The 19,036-nt window shown below is 38.3% G+C and overlaps 1 pseudogene; it reads right to left on the minus strand.

Moving 5' to 3' along the window:
* Nucleotides 1–1,435: 1,435 nt before the first annotated feature.
* LOC122140378 lies at nt 1,436–16,623 on the minus strand (annotated as a pseudogene).
* Between the last annotated feature and the right edge of the window lie 2,413 nt (nt 16,624–19,036).

The following is a 19,036-nucleotide window of genomic DNA, read 5'->3' on the forward strand; positions in this document are numbered from 1 at the left end:
GAATCCAGTCATTTATTATTCAGTTACTTATTGATGCTTTTCTTTCCATCTTGAATGACGCTTCCATAACACGTTTGTTTCCAGTAGCATTGTTCCCATGATTTAAAGCATTCTCTAGCATTTTCAAAGGCACGTAAAATATACTGTGGCTTGGCTTGATACACAGTCTAATGATCTATCGAAATCCAATTTTAAACATCTTTTACTGTATCAATTTTTATGGCCCTTATATTTTCTATTTTAGCCAATGCATATTATGAATGAAGTTATTTCAGGTAGAGACCACCCTGATTGTAAAGCAAAATGTGTTTGGTTATAGTGAGAACATGCTATGACTGGATGAATCCACAAATGCATGCAGCGATCTACAAATGTACAGGATGCGATTCACAAATGAATGGCATGCAAAGTTGTGTTTGAGACATAAAAATGTATTTGTGAATATGTTTTTTATTTGCAACAGCAGTATGTCTTAAATACTCACAGCACCGTATCAGCATATGTATCGGCAGTGGCAAGTTCCTGTACTTGCTTGCAGCAATAATTTACAAATAGAGCAATAAACAACAGCAGCAGCAGCAGCATAGCAGATATGTTCCGCCAAGACCAAATACATTAACATTGTCATATCCATTACCATGCTAAAATCTCCTGAGATTTGTCATGATAGAATTATATTTATTCATTTTTCTGAACTGTCTTGGCCAACAAGTCACTGTGTAAAGTTAAAGCACAATTAATAAGGCGAGACACTGCAGGTGAATAGGGTAAAGATATTTACTAATAGTTACCACCTTACTTAATTGGTGGTAAAAAAACCCAGTTAATTGATTACTTTGACAATTGCAAAAAATTTTGTATAACAAGTTTTCTAAAATGTTATGTTTAAATATGCAATTTAAACATAACATTTTAGAAAACTTATAATTTGCAAACATTTCTAGTACAAAAATCTGAACTGAATGAAGTCAGTTTCAAAATTCTTGTTTAATTTTTTTTACATATTTACAAAAGAAATTTTTGGTATTTCTTTTTGTCACTCCATAATTCAGAAAAATCTTTGAAAAGCCAGAAAACAATATATTTTCACAATATTTGGGGGGTAAAATTTTTTATATAATCAAGCAAATTATATATGAACAAATTCCTCTGTAAAAACCTTTAAAATAGACAAGAATACAAATGTAAAGGTTGGTGTAAGTGCTACTGAAGTGGAGATTTATGGCTCAGTGTAGGAGAAAAAACTCAGTTTTTAAAAATATGCATTGTAATTTAAATCTATTGACACAAATAGATAAAGTTCTATAAAAGAAACACTTAACAGTGTCTTTTGGATGTTTTCTTTCCATTAGTCTTTATGAACACTTTTTGAAAAGCCAAAAAGCCCCAAATCTCAAAATTGACAGGTGCATCTAAAAACCTGCAGTGTCTCCCCTTAAAACAACTAACAGTGTATATAAATGAATATTAAGAAGACTCTTACAGTGCTCTTCTGGTGTTTTTGATGACTGGCAACAGTCTCATCAGTGCTTCATCAGGTCTTCTGTATTTGTTCAGTTCAAACTTCTCTTGAGTCTCTTCTGACATGAGGAACACAACACCAGAGCTGACCACTGAGCAGAGGAGAGATTCTGCTCTGAAAGTTTTCCAGAGCTCAGATTCTTCTGGATTTCCTCCACAAAGTCATCTTTCAGTTCATTCAGACAGTGGAACAGATTGATGGTCCTCTCTGTTGATTCCTCAATCTCTATTTTCTCTTTGATATAGTCAGCAGTGTCTTTGATGTCCTCTGTTTTGAGCTCCAGTCCTGGCAGTAGTTCCTTCAGGTCTCTCTGACTGGACTCCAGTGAAAGACCCAGGAGGAATCTGAGGAAGAGGTCCAGGTGTCCATTATCACTTTGTAAAGCCTCATTGACTACAGCTTTATGAAGTTTAAACAGTGGCTTTTTGGACAGGAGACATGTTGGTTTTTTCCAGGATTTAAGAAATGGGTTTGTGTTCTTGTTTTTGTTAATAAAAAACACATACAGAGCAGCAAGTAATTCCTGGATGCTGAGATGTATGAAGCTGTAAATGTTTCTCTCTGACATAGATTTTTTCCTCCCTGAAACATCCGGGTGCATAACCCAGAGTACACAGACCCTTCATTGACATCTAGTCCAACACTCCTCAAGATCTTCTTTGTAGAAAAATCAGATTACCTTTCTGTAGTTGTTTAAAGGCCAGTTTCCCAAGCTTCAGAATAATATCATCAAAAGACATGACTTTAGGCTTAGTTTTAGGATCCTTGCAATATTTTCTTTTCATCTGTTGCTTCTGAGAAAGTAAAAAGTTTGTATACATCCCTGTGAGGGTTGTTGGGTGTTTGGTCATAGCTCTCTCGAACCAGCAGATGCTGAAGAACAGTGAGAGAGATCCAGCAGAAGACCGGGATGTGACACATGATGTACAGACTTCTGAATTTTCTGATGTGACAGATGATGTTTTCAGCAACCCCAGGACTGCTGTTTTTTGATGAAGTACTTCTCTTTCTGCTCATCACTGAATCCTCGTACCTCTGTCACCTGATCAATGTATTCTCGGGGTATCAGACTGGCTGCTGCTGGTCTGGATGTGATCCAGATGAGAGCAGAGGGAACCAGATGATTCTTGATTAGGGCTGTAAACTATATTACTCACTGTGGTTTTCTTATTAACATCTGTAAAGCTGTCACCCTCTTCAAAGCGCAAAGGGAAGCGACATTCATCCAGCCCATCAAAGATGAACATGACCTTATTGCCATCTTCAAGAAGAGATGTTAGCTCTTTAAGGCCACTAAAGCAGCATCTGTGAAGCAATCCCATGAGACTGTACTCCTCTTTAATCAAATTCAGTTCACGGAATGGGAGTGGAAAAATGAAGACTATATCTTGATTTTTCTTTTCCTTTAGCCCAGTCAAGGATGAATTTATTGACAGAGACAGTTTTTCCCACTCCTGCAATCCCCACTGTCAGCACTTTTCTGTTTCGTCGACCCATATGGTCTTTGAACATGTCATTACACTGGATCGGCTTGTCTTTGGCAGTGAGTCGGTTGTGATTTGATTCGATCTGTCTCACCTCGTGTTCATTCGTTTCTTCCTCCAGTCTGATTCTCCACCACATATAAATCAGTGTAAATATCATCCAGGTATTTATTATGACCCGTCTGTGAATTACCAACCAATATCCGCTCACAGTGCTGTTTTAACTTGTCCTTCAAGATCTTTGTGTAATCATTATGAGTAGCTTTACTGTCCTCTGCAGCTGAGCCTTTGAGAAAATGGAGAGTCAGCTAAGAGTAAGTGATTGGTTTTTAATAATAAAATAATATTTTTTAATAAAATAATGATTATAAAATTTTTATGTAGACTCTGACATGGTCTGTGATTCCCATTACAAAACTTGAAAACTGTGTGTGAGTCTACATTCTAATTAATGCTCCTGAAGGGCCAATTAGTGAGACTTATGCCTAGTTCACACTACAGGATTTTAAGCCTGATTTCAAGGTAATGAGGTCACCAACAGGTCCAGCTGTGATCTCTCATGTGTTTTTGTAACAAAACGTGGTTTGGGGACAGGATAGAGTCGTTGGGTGACAAAGTTGTCAGCTCGTGTAGTGTGGCGATCATTTACGTTTTTTTTCACGTAGTGTAAACACCATAATGACTTCAAAACAAACAATCAAGTCATGTAGTCTGAACAGCACAGGGATCTGCAGAGGTTTTAAGTTGTGAAGTGTGAACTAGGCTTTAAGTGGATGTTTGATTAGGGTTGGCACTAAACTCCACAGGTCAGTGATCCTCCAGAACAGGTTTGGACACCCCTGTTCTAGACCAGGTATAGGTAAGTTTCAGTCCGAGAGAGCCGCTGTCCTGCAGAGTTTAGATCCAACCCTAATCAAACACACCTGAACAAGCTCATCAATGTCTTCAGTATTATAAAGGCTATAGGCAGGTGGTTTTTCTTTTTCAAAAGGATTTTTTTTTTCTTTTCAGCAACTTTATAGGACTTATCTACCCCTGCTCTAGACTTAGCTCTGAATTTTCCCTTATAACTATGCATGCTGCTTCTAAACATCACAGTTTCTGGTGACGCTGTTTCTGACCCCAGACTTCTGAGGTTTGATGAACACACTGGTAACACTGGTCACATAGGGTGACCATGCATGCCCTTTTTCCTGGAAATGTCTGGGTCAGGATCCATGGCGCGTGAGAATGTGGGATCTACAGAGAACGTATGCAAATACATGTACATTTAAGGTGTGCTTGACTTGAAGCGGCGCTGAGCAACCCAATAAGTCTTTGACATCAGAGTACCATGAGTGATTCAAAAGCATAGGGAGTCGTATTGTTACCCTAGATAACAGCAGAAAGAACCTAAAATATTTTGTCAAATGCAGTACAGATAAGTATAATAAATCATTCATGTGACACTTTGCATGGGCTAAAAAAAATTGGTCTATGCGATGAATAAATTTACCACAGAAAGCATGTGTATGTACCTGTTTACAAACCTGTTTTCCAACAAAGAGAGTTTTAATTATGTTTTTACTCCAAATTCACTTCATAACATCAGTCCAAGCGTTTGAAATAACATCTTTTTTGTAATCTGACATGGTATCATATCACAGAATAAGGCAGAAATCATACTATCATAGTTTTATATACAAACCCCGATTCCAAAAAAGTTTTGGGACACTGTACAAATTGTGAGTAAAAAAGGAATGGAATAATTTACAAATCTCATAAACTTTAATTTTATTCACAATGGAATATAAATAACATATCAAATGTTGAAAGTGAGACATTTTGAAATTTCATGCCAAATATTGGCTCATTTTGGATTTCATGAGAGCTACACATTCCAAAAAAAGTTGGGACAGGTAGCAGTAAGAGGCCGGAAAATTTAAAAGTACATATGAGGAACAGCTGGAGGACCAATTTGCAACTTATTAGGTCAGCTGGCAACATGATTGGGTATAAAAAGAGTCTCTCAGAGTGGCAGTGTCCCTTAGAAGTCAAGATGGGCAGAGGATCACCAATTCCCCCAATGCTGCGGTGAAAAATAGTGGAGCAATATCAGAAAGGAGTTTCTCAGAGAAAAATTGCAAAGAGTTTGAAGTTATCATCATCCACAGCACAAAATACAATAAAAATACTCACAGAATCTGGAACAATCTCTGTGCTTAAGGGTCAAGGCCGGAAAACCATACTGGATGCCTGTGATCTTCAGGCCCTTAGACGGCACTGCATCACATACAGGAATGCTACTGTAAATGGAAATCACAACATGGGCTCAGGAATACTTCCAGAAAAAACATTGTCGGTGAACACAATCCATCGTGCCAGTCCCGCCGTTGCTGGTTAAAACTCTATAGGTCAAAAAAAGAAGCCATATCTAAACATGATCCAGAAGTGCAGGCGTTTTTCTCTGGGCCAAGGCTCATTTAAAATGGACTGTGGCAAAGTGGAAAAACTGTTCTGTGGTCAGACGAATCAAAAATTTGAAGTTCTTTTTTGGAAAACTGGGACGCCATGTCATCCAGACTAAAGAGGACAAGGACAACCCAATTTTTATCAGCTCTAAGTTCAGAAGCCTGCATCTCTTATTCTGGGGTTTGCATGAGTGCGTGTGGCATGGGGCAGCTTACACATCTGGAAAGGCACCATCAATGCTGAAAGGTATATCCAAGTTCTAGAACAACATATGCTCCCATCCAGACATTGTCTCTTTCAGGGAAGACCTTGCATTTTCCAACATGACAATGCCAGACCACATACTGCATCAATTACAATATCATGACTGCGTAGAAGAAGGATCCGGGTACTGAAATGGGCAGCTGCAGTCCAGATCTTTCACCCACAGAAAACATCTGGCGCATCATAAAGAGGAAGATGCAACAAAGAAGACCTAAGACAGTTGAGCAACTAGAAGCCTGTATTAGACAAGAATGGGACAACATTCCTGTTCCTAAACTTGAGCAACTTGTCTCCTCAGTCCCCAGACGTTTGCAGACTGTTATAAAAAGAAAAGGGGATGCCACACATTGGTAAACATTGCCTTGGCCCAACTTTTTTGAGATGTGTTGATGCCATGAAAAATTTAAAATCAACTTATTTTTCCCTTAAAATGATACATTTTTCTCAGTTTTAAACATTTGATATTCACAATTTGTACAGTGTCCCAACTTTTTTGGAATCGGGTTTGTAATTCAATAAAAAAAAAAAAACAAAACAATACCCCAAACAGGACAGTAAACACTGTTCACAGTGATAGAAGGCTATGTTAATTAACACGGCATTAAAAACATACATAATACATGGCTTATACCTGAGATGCCTTGAAGAACACAGGTAAACCATATATTGTCACAATCTTTTGTTTATTGTCTTTATGTTTTTCACTGGTTAACCCTCTGAAGTCGATTAACGCGTATACACGTTTTGGGGTATTTTCTCCTGATAACCCCCCGAAAAAGAAACTTAAATTACACTTCAGTTTTGATCGTACAGATAAAGAGCAATACATCAATCGAATCTGTAAAGAGCCTACTTTTTTTGTATACAGACATAATAACAACAAAACTTTGTGCACTTATAAAATAAAGATAACAAACAAGGAGTGCTGTCTGCAGCCTTTGTCTGTGCTTATCTTCATTTCCAAACGCGTCATTAAAATGAACTGTAACTCAGTGAATACTCAGCACAGAGACATGACAGAGATATCTATAGAAAGCCTGACATGTCTACTTTTAAACTAAAAAAGTGCTGCCGAAAACAAATATTCTGCGATAAAGTAATCCATATGAAAACAACGCGATGTCCGTTTTTCACGTCTCCCTTCATTATCTTCTAATGCGACCACGCCCCCGCGCCGAGCGTGCTTTTGAGATGATAATGTTTCACTGAAGCGCGCGGCTTGAATACGGCCACACAATAGAAGACAACCCAGCGACTGTTCTTCAAGTTTTTTTTATATTTTACTGTTTGCTTCGCGATGAGAGGAATAAGACATAATTCACACCAAAAAGATTTGATGTGGTTGACGATTTGGAGATTTGGATTTCCTCAGAAAAAAAAATGAAGCACTTTATTCAGCAGAGATCATAAACATGAGTAAGTCTCTTATTTATTTATATACTTGTAGGCTACTAGTTTTCACATAACATGTAAACATTTTACTAGTTAGACTTTTTTTCTAAACTATAATTCCTGACTAAATGTATAATCAAGTGAAATATTATGAAGTTTCAATAACAATATACACTACTATACCATTCAAAAGCTTGATGTAAATAATATAAATGTACCAATAAATGTAACTGTAACAAATGTAACAAACAATGCTATTCTTTCAATTTATCACCCCTAAAAAAAAACCTGAAAAAAATATTCTCAGCTCTTTTCAACATTAATAATAATAATAATAATGATGATAATAATAACAATAAATGTTTTTTGTAGAAAATAAGATTGTTAAAAGGATTTCTGAAGGATTGTGTGACTGGTGTAATGATGCAAAAAATGCAAAAGTTTGAAAATTCAGCTTTGATTGTTCCTAATAAATGGTTTAACTGCACTCACAAGTGAATATTAAATTATGTTGTGGGATAATTAAATATATTCTAAAATAAACTACAAACATAAAATTATATACATTTATTTTGTCCTCACATTCTTTCTTGTAACTCATCCCTCTCAGTGACACAGCTGACTGAATGGCTCATTATGCAGCTCATTATGCAGGTCTTTGTCTTCTCAGGTGTGAATTCATGATAGTTGACGCCTACTCGGCATATGACTTTTACCAACAAAAAGTGTCTTAGAAAATTTAAATCAATATATTGTTTTCTGTAAGTGAGTAAACAAGATGATTTTCACATCATTTAGAAAAAAAAAAACATTCTAGGCTACAAGCTCCAGTTCTCAAAAGTCCCGAGAACCAATTTTCTGTATGTGTTTTATTGCCTTATTCAAGTGATTTAACATTTTTAGTTTTTCACTAACCACGCATAACATTTTTTTCTCAAAAACACAATCATGTACATACATGCTGCTCACATATTATTATAGCCCAGTTTGTGCTGATTACAGTGAGATTAGACTTTAGCCATTTAGATATTTATAAGAAACTGAAAAAAGCACAAATGTCAGGGCATGACAAAACTTCTCCAGGCCCCCAAAATACCCTTAGACCTCAGAGGGTTAAAAGAACTCTATCTGCATTTTATTCCACTACAGCGAAAAACCTGGATGCCTTTGTCCGTATAAGGGATTTCCTGGAACATCATGAGTTCTATTACCTCTGTAAGTATCACTTGGGGAGTTTTCTGCACAATGTTGCCCTCCAGCTACGAGTATGAATGAAACAGACATTAAATTAAAATGCACATAATTGAATCGATAAAAAGGAATCTAAATTTAAATTTTTATAACAAGTATCTGATTCCTGACCATAATTATCCGAATCTAGAATTGGAACCGATTTTTGATTCCCACGTCTATCTATGGGTTACCATGTAAAATAAAATGCTCCTTTTTCATTCCAACCGAAAATATGCCTGAAGTCCACCATTAACTACACTTTTACATGCATATGACTGACAGATAAATCATGTCTGTCAGTCAGTTGCATGTAAAAAATGCACGCTCTTATATCAGTTTTTGTTTTAATGTTGAGGTTATTTCAGCTTCATACAAAGTTTGCTTCATACATTTAGTTTAAATGCATTGCTAAAGAGGGTGCGCTTTTACCATTCAACTGAACTGTGTGTGCACTAGGGTTTGAATGAATTCAGACATTTTTAAAGTCAACATTTATATGATGAAAGTCAAGTCAACTAGTCGCTGATGACGTCATTAATGAACAAATAAGCATGAACCTTGAGCTGAGACTCGAATACACACAGCACAGCCCACATGGCGCTAGTAGTTTGAAAAGTGCCAGTCAAATGCCTTGTTTCCTCTATCAGACCTTTGTCTTTTTTACTTTTTTGGTGAAAAAATAAAGTTGAATACTTTAATTTTTTTCAACTCAAGTAAAAGTACCACAATTTAATTATACTCAGTAGAAAAAAATTAATGAAAAATGTATTCAAGTACTGTAACTAAAGTATTTGTAATTAGTTACTGATTGGATTTCAGTCAGGTGTTCTTGAGTCACCAACACACTGATTCAAATTATCTGGTCAGAGTGAGTCTCCAGTTTATGATTCGCTGAATAATATCACTTTTAATGAATGTGTAGAACAATAGGAGCTTTGGGAAAAATTACGTCATTATAATAGGTTCTTTAACAATCACATGGTACAGCTGAACACTTTGCACTTTGAAGGATGTTACAGACAGTGGCATACGGGACTTCCCCGCGGTGCGTCTTTTTTTTTTTTTAAACCTTTTAAACTTTTTTGGACACTGTGTCATGTTTAAGAAATTGAAAAAGATGTGAGATGCGAGTGCAAAGGTAGTGCAGTCGAGTTGAAAGCCGCATGTGGCTTAGTGATGTTTCTAAACGTATTCCCAGTGGTAAAACCAAATCACATTGGTAAACCCAAACAACACTATAGAGATTGCTAATGTGTCGTCATCATGACGTATTCCCAGTGGTAAACGCAAAGGAACACAGAAAACCGCGGCACAAACATAACGCGCCAGACTTCTATGCATGGAGGGAAGAACGCTATAAACTGGAATAGAAGTGGCGTAAAGCTTAAGAACCGAATATCCTTTTATCGTTTTCCAGCGTGGAAAAATAATAGTACAAGCCATGTTTCAGAGGTGACAAATAGTTGACGAATGGCATGGATAGCAGCAGTAAGGAGCCCAAGATTACCTTCGATAACACTCCACCACACACGATGGTGTGTTCAAAGCATTTTCACAAAGGTAAGTTACAATTACTCTCTGTAAATGTTATGTTGTGGGCAAAAACCAGCGTGTTTTGTTTGACTTAACCAGACCATTAGCTTAAGTTACCAACGTACTAAAGCGTAACGTTAATCAGTTTTAAATGTTGTACATCTAGGCTACATAGCAATTTATTTGGTGACTCTGTTTGCAGGCAAACCCTGCCTATGAAATGTTGGAGTGTGATCCTGACTGGACCCTCTCTGTTCCCTCGGCCATACTGAGGTCAAAGCTACGAACACAGACCGGTTTCAAGCCCTTTTGGAGAATTATATACCATGCTCACATCTAATATGTAAATGTTTATTGTTTTCCCAAAAGATTTTGTAATGTCTCTTCTCACATGTAATGATTTTTAGCAATGTCTGTAAATAAAATACACAAAGACCGAATTAAATTCTGCCTCCTTTATCTGTATTAAGGAAGAATTGTGCAAAATCAGTGTTCTTTGGTTGCAAACACAATTACATAACTTAAATAGTAGTAACAATCCAACTTAATTTCAGTTTCTTTACAATATTTAACATGTAAACACATTTAGATGAATACATTTACATTATTAAAAAGTCCATAGAAAACTTCGTGTGTGTATGCACTAACACTTAGTATCATGTAGTTGTAAATATATGGGTGCTGGAAGTTGGGCAACAGTTTGACGTCCCTTGACCAGTCGCTCTGCTCGTAAGGATCCAGTCTTTTGATTCCCTTTTTTTTTCTCGTCATATCTCGTCTTTGCATTAGGATTTAGTTTTAGGCGGTATGGTACGACAATGTTTTCTTTAGTCCGCTGCATTTTGTACAATTATATTCTGTTTTTCACGCTATTTTTTCATTATTTTCATGCCAGAACACTAGCCTGTTACGCCAACCCATGTAAACTGGCCAAACATGAGACAGAGAATATCTCAGTGAACACAATTCATGAAGATATGAACAAGGCTTTATTTTGGCACTATAGGCTTACTTCTAAGACAACAGCACCATTATCGAAGTGCATATTTTTTACACTTAACATCACTTATTCATTAACACAGTGATATTAAAAGATCAAACTCTGCAGAAGAACCCAGAATATGAACGCAACAAAAAAAGTTTTACATTAAGTAACCTAATATATTTATAATGTTAGGCCTAAAATAACATTGTCTAAATAAAAATTGATTTTAATTTAGCTGTTACCATATGAATCACGTTTTTAGATTATAATTACGATTCATGCAGCTTAATGCATTAACACATTAAAAAAACAAATTCAGTTTAGCTACACTTTGATGATGCAAACTATGCTTCTGTGCTCTGGTCTGCTACTGCTCTTCTCTGACAATGACCTGTTTCAAATGGCAAATGATTTAGTGGTTCAGGAGACTGACGATTTGTCACCAGACATTGCCAAGTGATCAAGACATTTCTCCAGAGCACTATGTTACAAGAAAGACTGTCCAGTTTAGCACTGATAATGTCTGTGCTTGTGAAATCAATGTTAAAAGCTGCAGTGAAAGACTTTGTGCACCAAAAATGCAAATTTGTCTGGTAGAGTTTTTGATTGTTTTGTTCCCTTTCAAGGGAATTTCGAACTGCATCCTCTAGGGGTCGCTATGGGGAACACCTCGTTGTGACCCGTGTTTGAAGCATACAATGAAAAAACACCAACGAGTTGGCCGGCGACAGCCTCTGACGCCACTACCGGCGTGACTATAAACAGGCACCGGGAGAACACATCGTCCTCTTCTTCATCTTCACTGACTGTTCTATTTGAAGCTTGCATCTGAAAGAACTGGTAAGAGCGCTCTTTCTCTGTCTATCATGGCGATTACTAGCAAGTGTTTAGACAATGGGTGCTCTGCAGGGTTTTTACCCAGGAAAAAGCAGGAGATATTTGAGGATGGTGAAGAAGCTGAGGCTGAGCCTTCTCAGCTCTCCTGCCCTGCATATATAGAGCTGTTGGAGATTATGGATCGCGGCGTTAACAAGGTGACGCCGTGAGACCGCCTCGATGAGCGTTATCTTTCCGACCATAGCCCTCCAGCTCAGGTGAGCCTTCCATTTCTGCCTGATCTCCCTACAGAGATCGAAAAGAAGTGAAAGAGGCCATTTTTCTTCTCGCATCCATCGGTTTTCGGCATAAGAGTTTTTGCCGACATCGAGGCGATGCATGAAAACGGCTATGAGAGGATGCCCCCCCCCCTGTAGAAAGAGCTTTCTTTCTGCGGGGGAGAACATCCTCTCTTAATCTCCCTCGTTGCCATCTAAGTCCCTTCAAGAAATACATCTCGCTTAAATAGCAAGACATACGCAGCAGTAGGTCAGGCTGTGGCTTTATTACACACGATGGTGGTGCTTCAAGCATATCAGACTGATCTACTAAGAGATCTGGATAGAGGCGAAGGCAATTCCTATTCCTAAACTTGAGCAGCTGATCCTGATCAGGTAGCCGAGCTGCGCCGCACCACAGATCTCTCTCCAGGCTACCAAACATGGTGGTAGCGGAGAGACATCTGTGGATGCACCTGGCAGACATCGGGAAGAAAGAAAAGGCTTTCTTCTTCTCAATGCTCAGGTTTCGCCTTCTGAACTTTTCAGTATTTCCGTTGAGACGGTGATTGAGAGGTTCAGGGGAGACGAAGGCACCGCTCCGCTGCTTTCAGATCCTTCATTCCACGAAGGTCCAGAACTTGCGCTCCTCCCCCACCTGCGGGCAGGGGTAAGAGGAATCGTGGGTCACAAGGGAGGTAAGCAGAACCTAAGGGATGTGATCCAGACGAGGCAGCGTTCTCGTCTGAATCAGAGTGATACCGAGGGATCTACTCGTTCCCTTTATGGATTTTTTTAACTTTCTGCTTTTATCCTCCCCTTCCTAATTCCCCTGTAACCACCAGCTCTCTCTACCTGATCGAGGTTAGGTGGAAACCTCTCGCATAACAGTCTCCTATGCAGTACCTATAATGTTTTTGGCATAGCAACCACCTTACTGATGGTCTGGACTAGAAGGAGGCGCCCCTTGAGTGGTGCTCTGTCACGGTTGGTAAACCATGGTCTCGGGGTTGCACTATGTGGGTGGAGTTTGTGTGTGTCGCTCATCAGCACTGATTGTTTCATGTGGCCGTCTCCGTTGATTGTTCATTGGCACCAGCTGTTACTCATTACCCGATCCCTATTTATTGCCCTGTCTTTCGTCTTGTGTTTGTCAGAGCATTGTATGAAGTCCCCCGATCGTTTGCGTGGTTTCTCATTCCTGTTTCTCTGTGCCTTTATTCATCGCTGTTTGTCTGACCCTGGAACCCCGTCCACTCTTCACCACGGATGCATCAACTCACCACCACGGACTGCTCATCTCAGGCCTGTGTCACGCTCTCCTGCTGCCTCACCTCACCGCCACTTCCTGGATCATCGTCTGTCATCGCCGCGACCATCCGTTGTGTCACCTGGACTCATTTGTATCTGTGCCGTTAATAAACATTTGTATTTCACTCTTGTATTTGCTTCCTCACCATTTGTTACCGTTACAGGCTCCAGCGCAGGAGGGTGGGTGAGTATGATACCCCTTTATGTGTATTAAATTGCTGGTGTTTAGTGTGTCCTACTATAAACTCTGGTGAGTTTCCTTTGCAGTGCTCATTTACAGTGTTTACTAAACACTCGTCAGCACCAGCCATCCGGCTTCATGTTCCGGTATTAGGCGGCTGAGATCACAGGTTTTCTGCGGGAGCCTCCATGATCATCAGACCTGGCACAGCACTGCAAGGAATTTCATGGATGTCCGGCCAGGTCACCCTGAGGGGTCTCCTGGCCGCTTAGTCGTGCTGTCACATCCAGCGGGAAGCATAGGTGGCAGTTACAGAAGTCTTCTTGTATATGCTGCCTCAGGTGATGCTCCCCTCGCCAGAGGTTTGTAAAATTTGAGCTTGCCTCTCCCGTGCGGTTTTCAGCGCCTCTGCGATGCTTAGGAACCTTTAGGTACACACGCTAAGCTCTGTCCACCTCGTTCCCTTTCTTGAGATGATTAGACCTACGTGTACACCTTTGCGCACTTTCTAAAATCCAGGTAAGTGGTAAGTGTGCATGCAGGACTCTGAAATCCTGTATGGTAAGGGTTACGCGCTCCGCTTCGTATCCTTTCTTGAGATGATTAGACCTTGGTTCATTGGGCTCCATTCAGCCAGTATGTATTTGTTTATACACTTCAAGCATTGCTCCCCTCAATATGAGGGGCTATTTGGGCAATTCTCGTGGTAGTTTAGCAGCGCTTCCCTTTTCCAAGAAGGGTCACCTATGAGCGCGCTACTCTGAATTCGGAATTCTCCTATGAGACTGAGTTCTCTGTTTTTCCCCCAGAGTGCTCCAGCATTATTTTCTCAGATCGGGTTTGATGACTCTCAAACATACTGTTTTGAGATGCACCATTCCATCTATGAGCTGCTCTATCAGAGTGCCACGAGAGCCCCTTCTTAGAACAGTATTTGAAAATCCATGATATGATAAGTGTGCACGTGAAGTCTTTGCACACTTTCTGAAATCCACACTGTGGTCAGTTCGCACGCTACTATATTCTGCGTTCTTTCTAAAATCCTATATGGTGAGGGCTTAGCGCGGTTGCTTCGTGCCCTTTCTTGAGTTGGTAAAAGGCCTGTTCATCTTGGGCACCAATCCACCTATGTATCCTCGGATACCTATCTAAACAGGGTGTTGCCACTGGAGATCTGTTGAGACAGCTCCTTCAGCAAGCTTATGCGAAAGCAAGCGTGTAGCCCCTGTGTGACAGGCAAGACTTAGTATAAAATGCTAGTTTCTAGGGCTGTGCAAATTAATCGCATTTGATTATCATGCGCATCTCATCAGTAAAAAGCCCGGTCCCGTGATTAGTAGTAAATCGCCCTCATAATCGCAGATGAATCGCATTCGATTTCACTACACAGAGCTGTAGTTCACTGACAATTATGCAAAAATCGCCCTCATAATCGCAGATGAATCGCATTCGATTTTGAACGCGATATCGCCTAGCTTTTCAATGAACTACAGACGAAAAAAGTGAATGACCTGTTCTCCCGGTGCCCTGTTTATAGTCGCGCCGGTAGTCAGATGTCAGAGGCTGTTGCCGGCCAACTCGTTTCGTGTTTTTTCAATGTATGCTTCAGACACGGGTCACAACGAGGTGTCCCCATAGCGACCCCTAGAGGGACGCAGTGTCTCGTTCCCTACTCAGGGAACCATGGTTACATTCGTAACCTGAGAGGCGTTTTGCTTGTTATAGTTATTCCTCTAATGTTTTTTTTTTTTTCTGTCTTTTTCTTATGGTAATGAGATGTGTGCTGGCCATTTGCCTCCATTAATTTTTTGAACATACTGTTAAATAAAATACAGAGGCCCTATAATAGGTGTTTGTGTATTTTTGTTGAAGGATCCTCCTGCTATTGCTAAAATGTCAATCAAATCAGATTAGCTGCACTTTTGCCTCCACGTTCATAGACTAAATATTTATTCCTGCAGGGATTTCAGTCTGAATAAAAAGGGATATAAAAATATGCACATTAATAATGTTATTCACAACAATTACTTCAAACACCAAATGCAATCAATGCGATGATAATTTCATCACATTCATTACTGTTAAATCCGATATGTAAATGAGTGCAGCAGGTGAACAATAAAATTGAAACATTTACACAATAAATCTCAAAGTAATAAACTTTTAACTCTCATACTAACAACATTTAACTTGCATACTTTTTGTATTTGTGATTGTAATGATGCCTTCATGATACTAAATTATTTCACCTGCTGGTCAAGCATAATTTGTATCACAGTATAAAAATAAAAAATAAATTGTATTACAGTATAAAAAAGGATAAAAAGGGTATTAATCAATGCTTTAAGTCTATTATAAACTGGGGGGTCATAGTTCTATTAAATGTATTTGTGTAAGACATGCTGCTGTTGGGCTATACCCTGCAATTGCTGTTTTATTTCCTCTTGTTTCCATGTACAGTACAAGCAGTGATTGTTATTTATCCTGTATCTCTTTTGAATGAGCTTCAGCAGAATAAGATGTCTTCATGTTGCCTTCAGCTTGAGTTGTGTGTGTGAGTGAGAGAGAGAGAGAGGATCACTCACTGGGAAACATGAATCACATAAACACTTCACCAGAGGAAAGAGGAAAGTGGTAAGTCAAACAGTTATACTGCTAAACAATTACAACATGTTACAGCTTGTTGTTACACAGTCACAGTGAGTTAAATGTTACCTTGCTTGTGTTCTTTCTCCAGCTGCTCAGAAAGATTGTTCTTGCCCATCGTCTTCAGGATACCAACCGTGATCTTCACAGCTTTTTTCTGGTCCAAAACATGCCACCATCTTATCCACTGTTTTTAATCGACCTGCATCCTCCATTTCAGACACTGATATACACTCATTTTTCTTTAAGTGCCACTTAAACTTCTTCAGATCTTCTTTGACCAATTCCTCCAGCGACTTCAGAAGCAGTTCTTCAACAGACACCATCATCTTTCACCGTTTCACAGCTGCAGGACAAGACAAAAAAGATATGAAATAGTTTCACTCTTAACATGTGGACCTGAATGATCAAGTGATATTTGGAATATTAAATGAATCTGTGATCAGATCAAGACTTTCAGAATCAACTCACCCAACTCATCTGTTAATAAGTCAGTGATTCCTCACACAAGAGTCACACACAAACACTGACACACAAAAGCAGGCTGACACACATCAACAAGCTTGAGGAGAGGTAGTAAGATGTGAAAGCTGAGGTTTGACACAGAATATATTGCTGTGGACAGACTGAATTGTGAATATACACACATTCACATGATCTAAATGAATGAATTAAAAGGTTGTGAGATGAAATGTGTGTACATTTGATGAGAGGACAGAGATACAGTCGAGTTGAGAGACCTATGAAGTGTCAGAGTTGTGTTTTAATTATGCTGAAATTATTGTTTGTCCTCAAAAGACCCACACATAATGTATCTGTCATACCACTGAGTAAAAATGATTGGTGACAAACCACAGAAAAAAACACAGCTAAATAGAGGCAGAAAGACCACACTGAAATATACTGTTAGGAGAAGAACAGAGAGACTGCAGACGTTCCTCTGAGCTCAGAGCTGCATTAGCTTTATACTCAGACTAGGTGATCTGAACCGTGACCAAGTACATCTGAAAGTCTAGTTGATTTGACCATGCCGTAATAATCCTCTGATATGTGCAGCACAATTTAATGAAAATCACTGTGCTGCGTAAGTGCTTAATCTTTCAGACAGTCTATTAGCGAAAGCATTTCTTCAAAACATAAAGTAGCATGGTAATGACGTGTGCTCTGGCCTGAAGCATTAACAACGATGTGAGTGCACACCAGCGGGGACAATAGAGCTCAGTACAAGGCCTAGTGTGAGTACACCCCTGTGCCCGGGACTCAAGAAAGTTACATATGCTGTCTCTGTAATCATTTAAAGCTCATGAGATGCACATGTACCTGCTCATCCATCATTCTCTGAAAACAGAATCTCAGTCCACATCAAGTCCTCAATTCCACCTCTATTTCCCCAGCTAACAAATTTATGTTCTGAGAAACATAAATGTTTTCATGTTTTCCTAACGTTCCGTTTTGGTTGTGGGAACATTATTTTGAACATTCCAAAAACGTTAAACATGTCCAGTTTGCTTAATGTTCCCAGAATGTTATTTTATGGTCAGCATAACGTTCCTACAACATTCTTGAAACTTACATTTCTTAAAAAATATAACGTTCTATGAACATTTACTTAGAATGTTCCAAAAACGTTAAAATGTCCAGTTTGGTTAACGTTCCCAGAACATTATTTTATGCTCAGCATAACGTTCCTACAACGTTCTTGAAACTTACATTTCATAAAAAATGTAACATTCTATGAACGTATATTTGGAACATTCCAATAACCTTAAAATTTCCAGTTTGCTTAACGTTGCTAGAACATTATTTTACAGTATGGTCAGCATAACATTCCTGCAACGTACTTGCAACCTAATTTTCATTTAAAAAACATAATGTTCTATGACTGTTTATTTGGAACATTCCAAGAACGTTAAAATGTCCAGTTTGATTAACGTTGCTGGAATGTTATTTTATGGTTAGTATAATGTTCCTACAATGTTCTTTCCACTTACATTTGATTAAAAATACAACATTCTAAAAACATTAATTTGAACATTACAAAATTTAGTTTTATAAAATGTTATTTTCAGGTAAGCACTGTTGCAACAATCTCTTTCAACATAATTTTTATAACACAACATTCCAGATACGAGCAAGTATATAATTATGTGCATTTCAACAGGTATCTGAATTATTAAAGATAATCACTTTCAAAAATCTCATTAATACATTGAACAGACCGGTGAAAATTACATATCATGTAAACAAAATAAGGCCTCTGTAGTCAAATATTTTATCTAAATTCACATTAAACCACAGCTTAATGTTTTTTTTTTTTTTTTTTTTGCTATAATTTATTTTTAGTCTTGTGCTGGTATTGGTATATTTTGCATTCTAATGATAGGAATTGATTCTTTGATGTGATTGGTTATTGGATTGTGATGTAGCAAACAGCATTTCTGGGACTGCCATTGGGATACTACAGTTTTAAGGAGAAAATACTCCGCAATGGTGTTGATTCATGGATTGGCACATGGTTTTGTCTAAAAGCATATTTAAAACCACAAAGACAAATACATAAAAAAAACAACATTAAAAAATGTGATTTTCACTACAGGGGGACTTTAATATTTAGTTTAATATTTATGACAATGAACTATAACTTCATAGCTTAATATAAACTATCATATAAACTTTTTTTTTTTATTATTATTAAGTTTTATTATTAAAACTTCTATATAAATTTGTATGTGGGGTGTGGGTGCTGAAAACTAGCACTGTGGGGAACTGTCTGGTCTCTCCATGCTCCATCTGTAAAGTAAACATTGGCTGATGTTACAAATTTTGTTTATTACAAAAATTTCTATGAAATAATAAGTCTACTGCCTAGACTTCCAATGGAAAGACAAAAATGATGAAAGAATATTACAAAATAATAATAATTGGTCTGAAGATTAATAA

This window comes from Cyprinus carpio, chromosome A4 (genome assembly GCF_018340385.1).
Source record: "Cyprinus carpio isolate SPL01 chromosome A4, ASM1834038v1, whole genome shotgun sequence".
NCBI classification, from domain to species: Eukaryota; Metazoa; Chordata; class Actinopteri; order Cypriniformes; family Cyprinidae; genus Cyprinus; species Cyprinus carpio.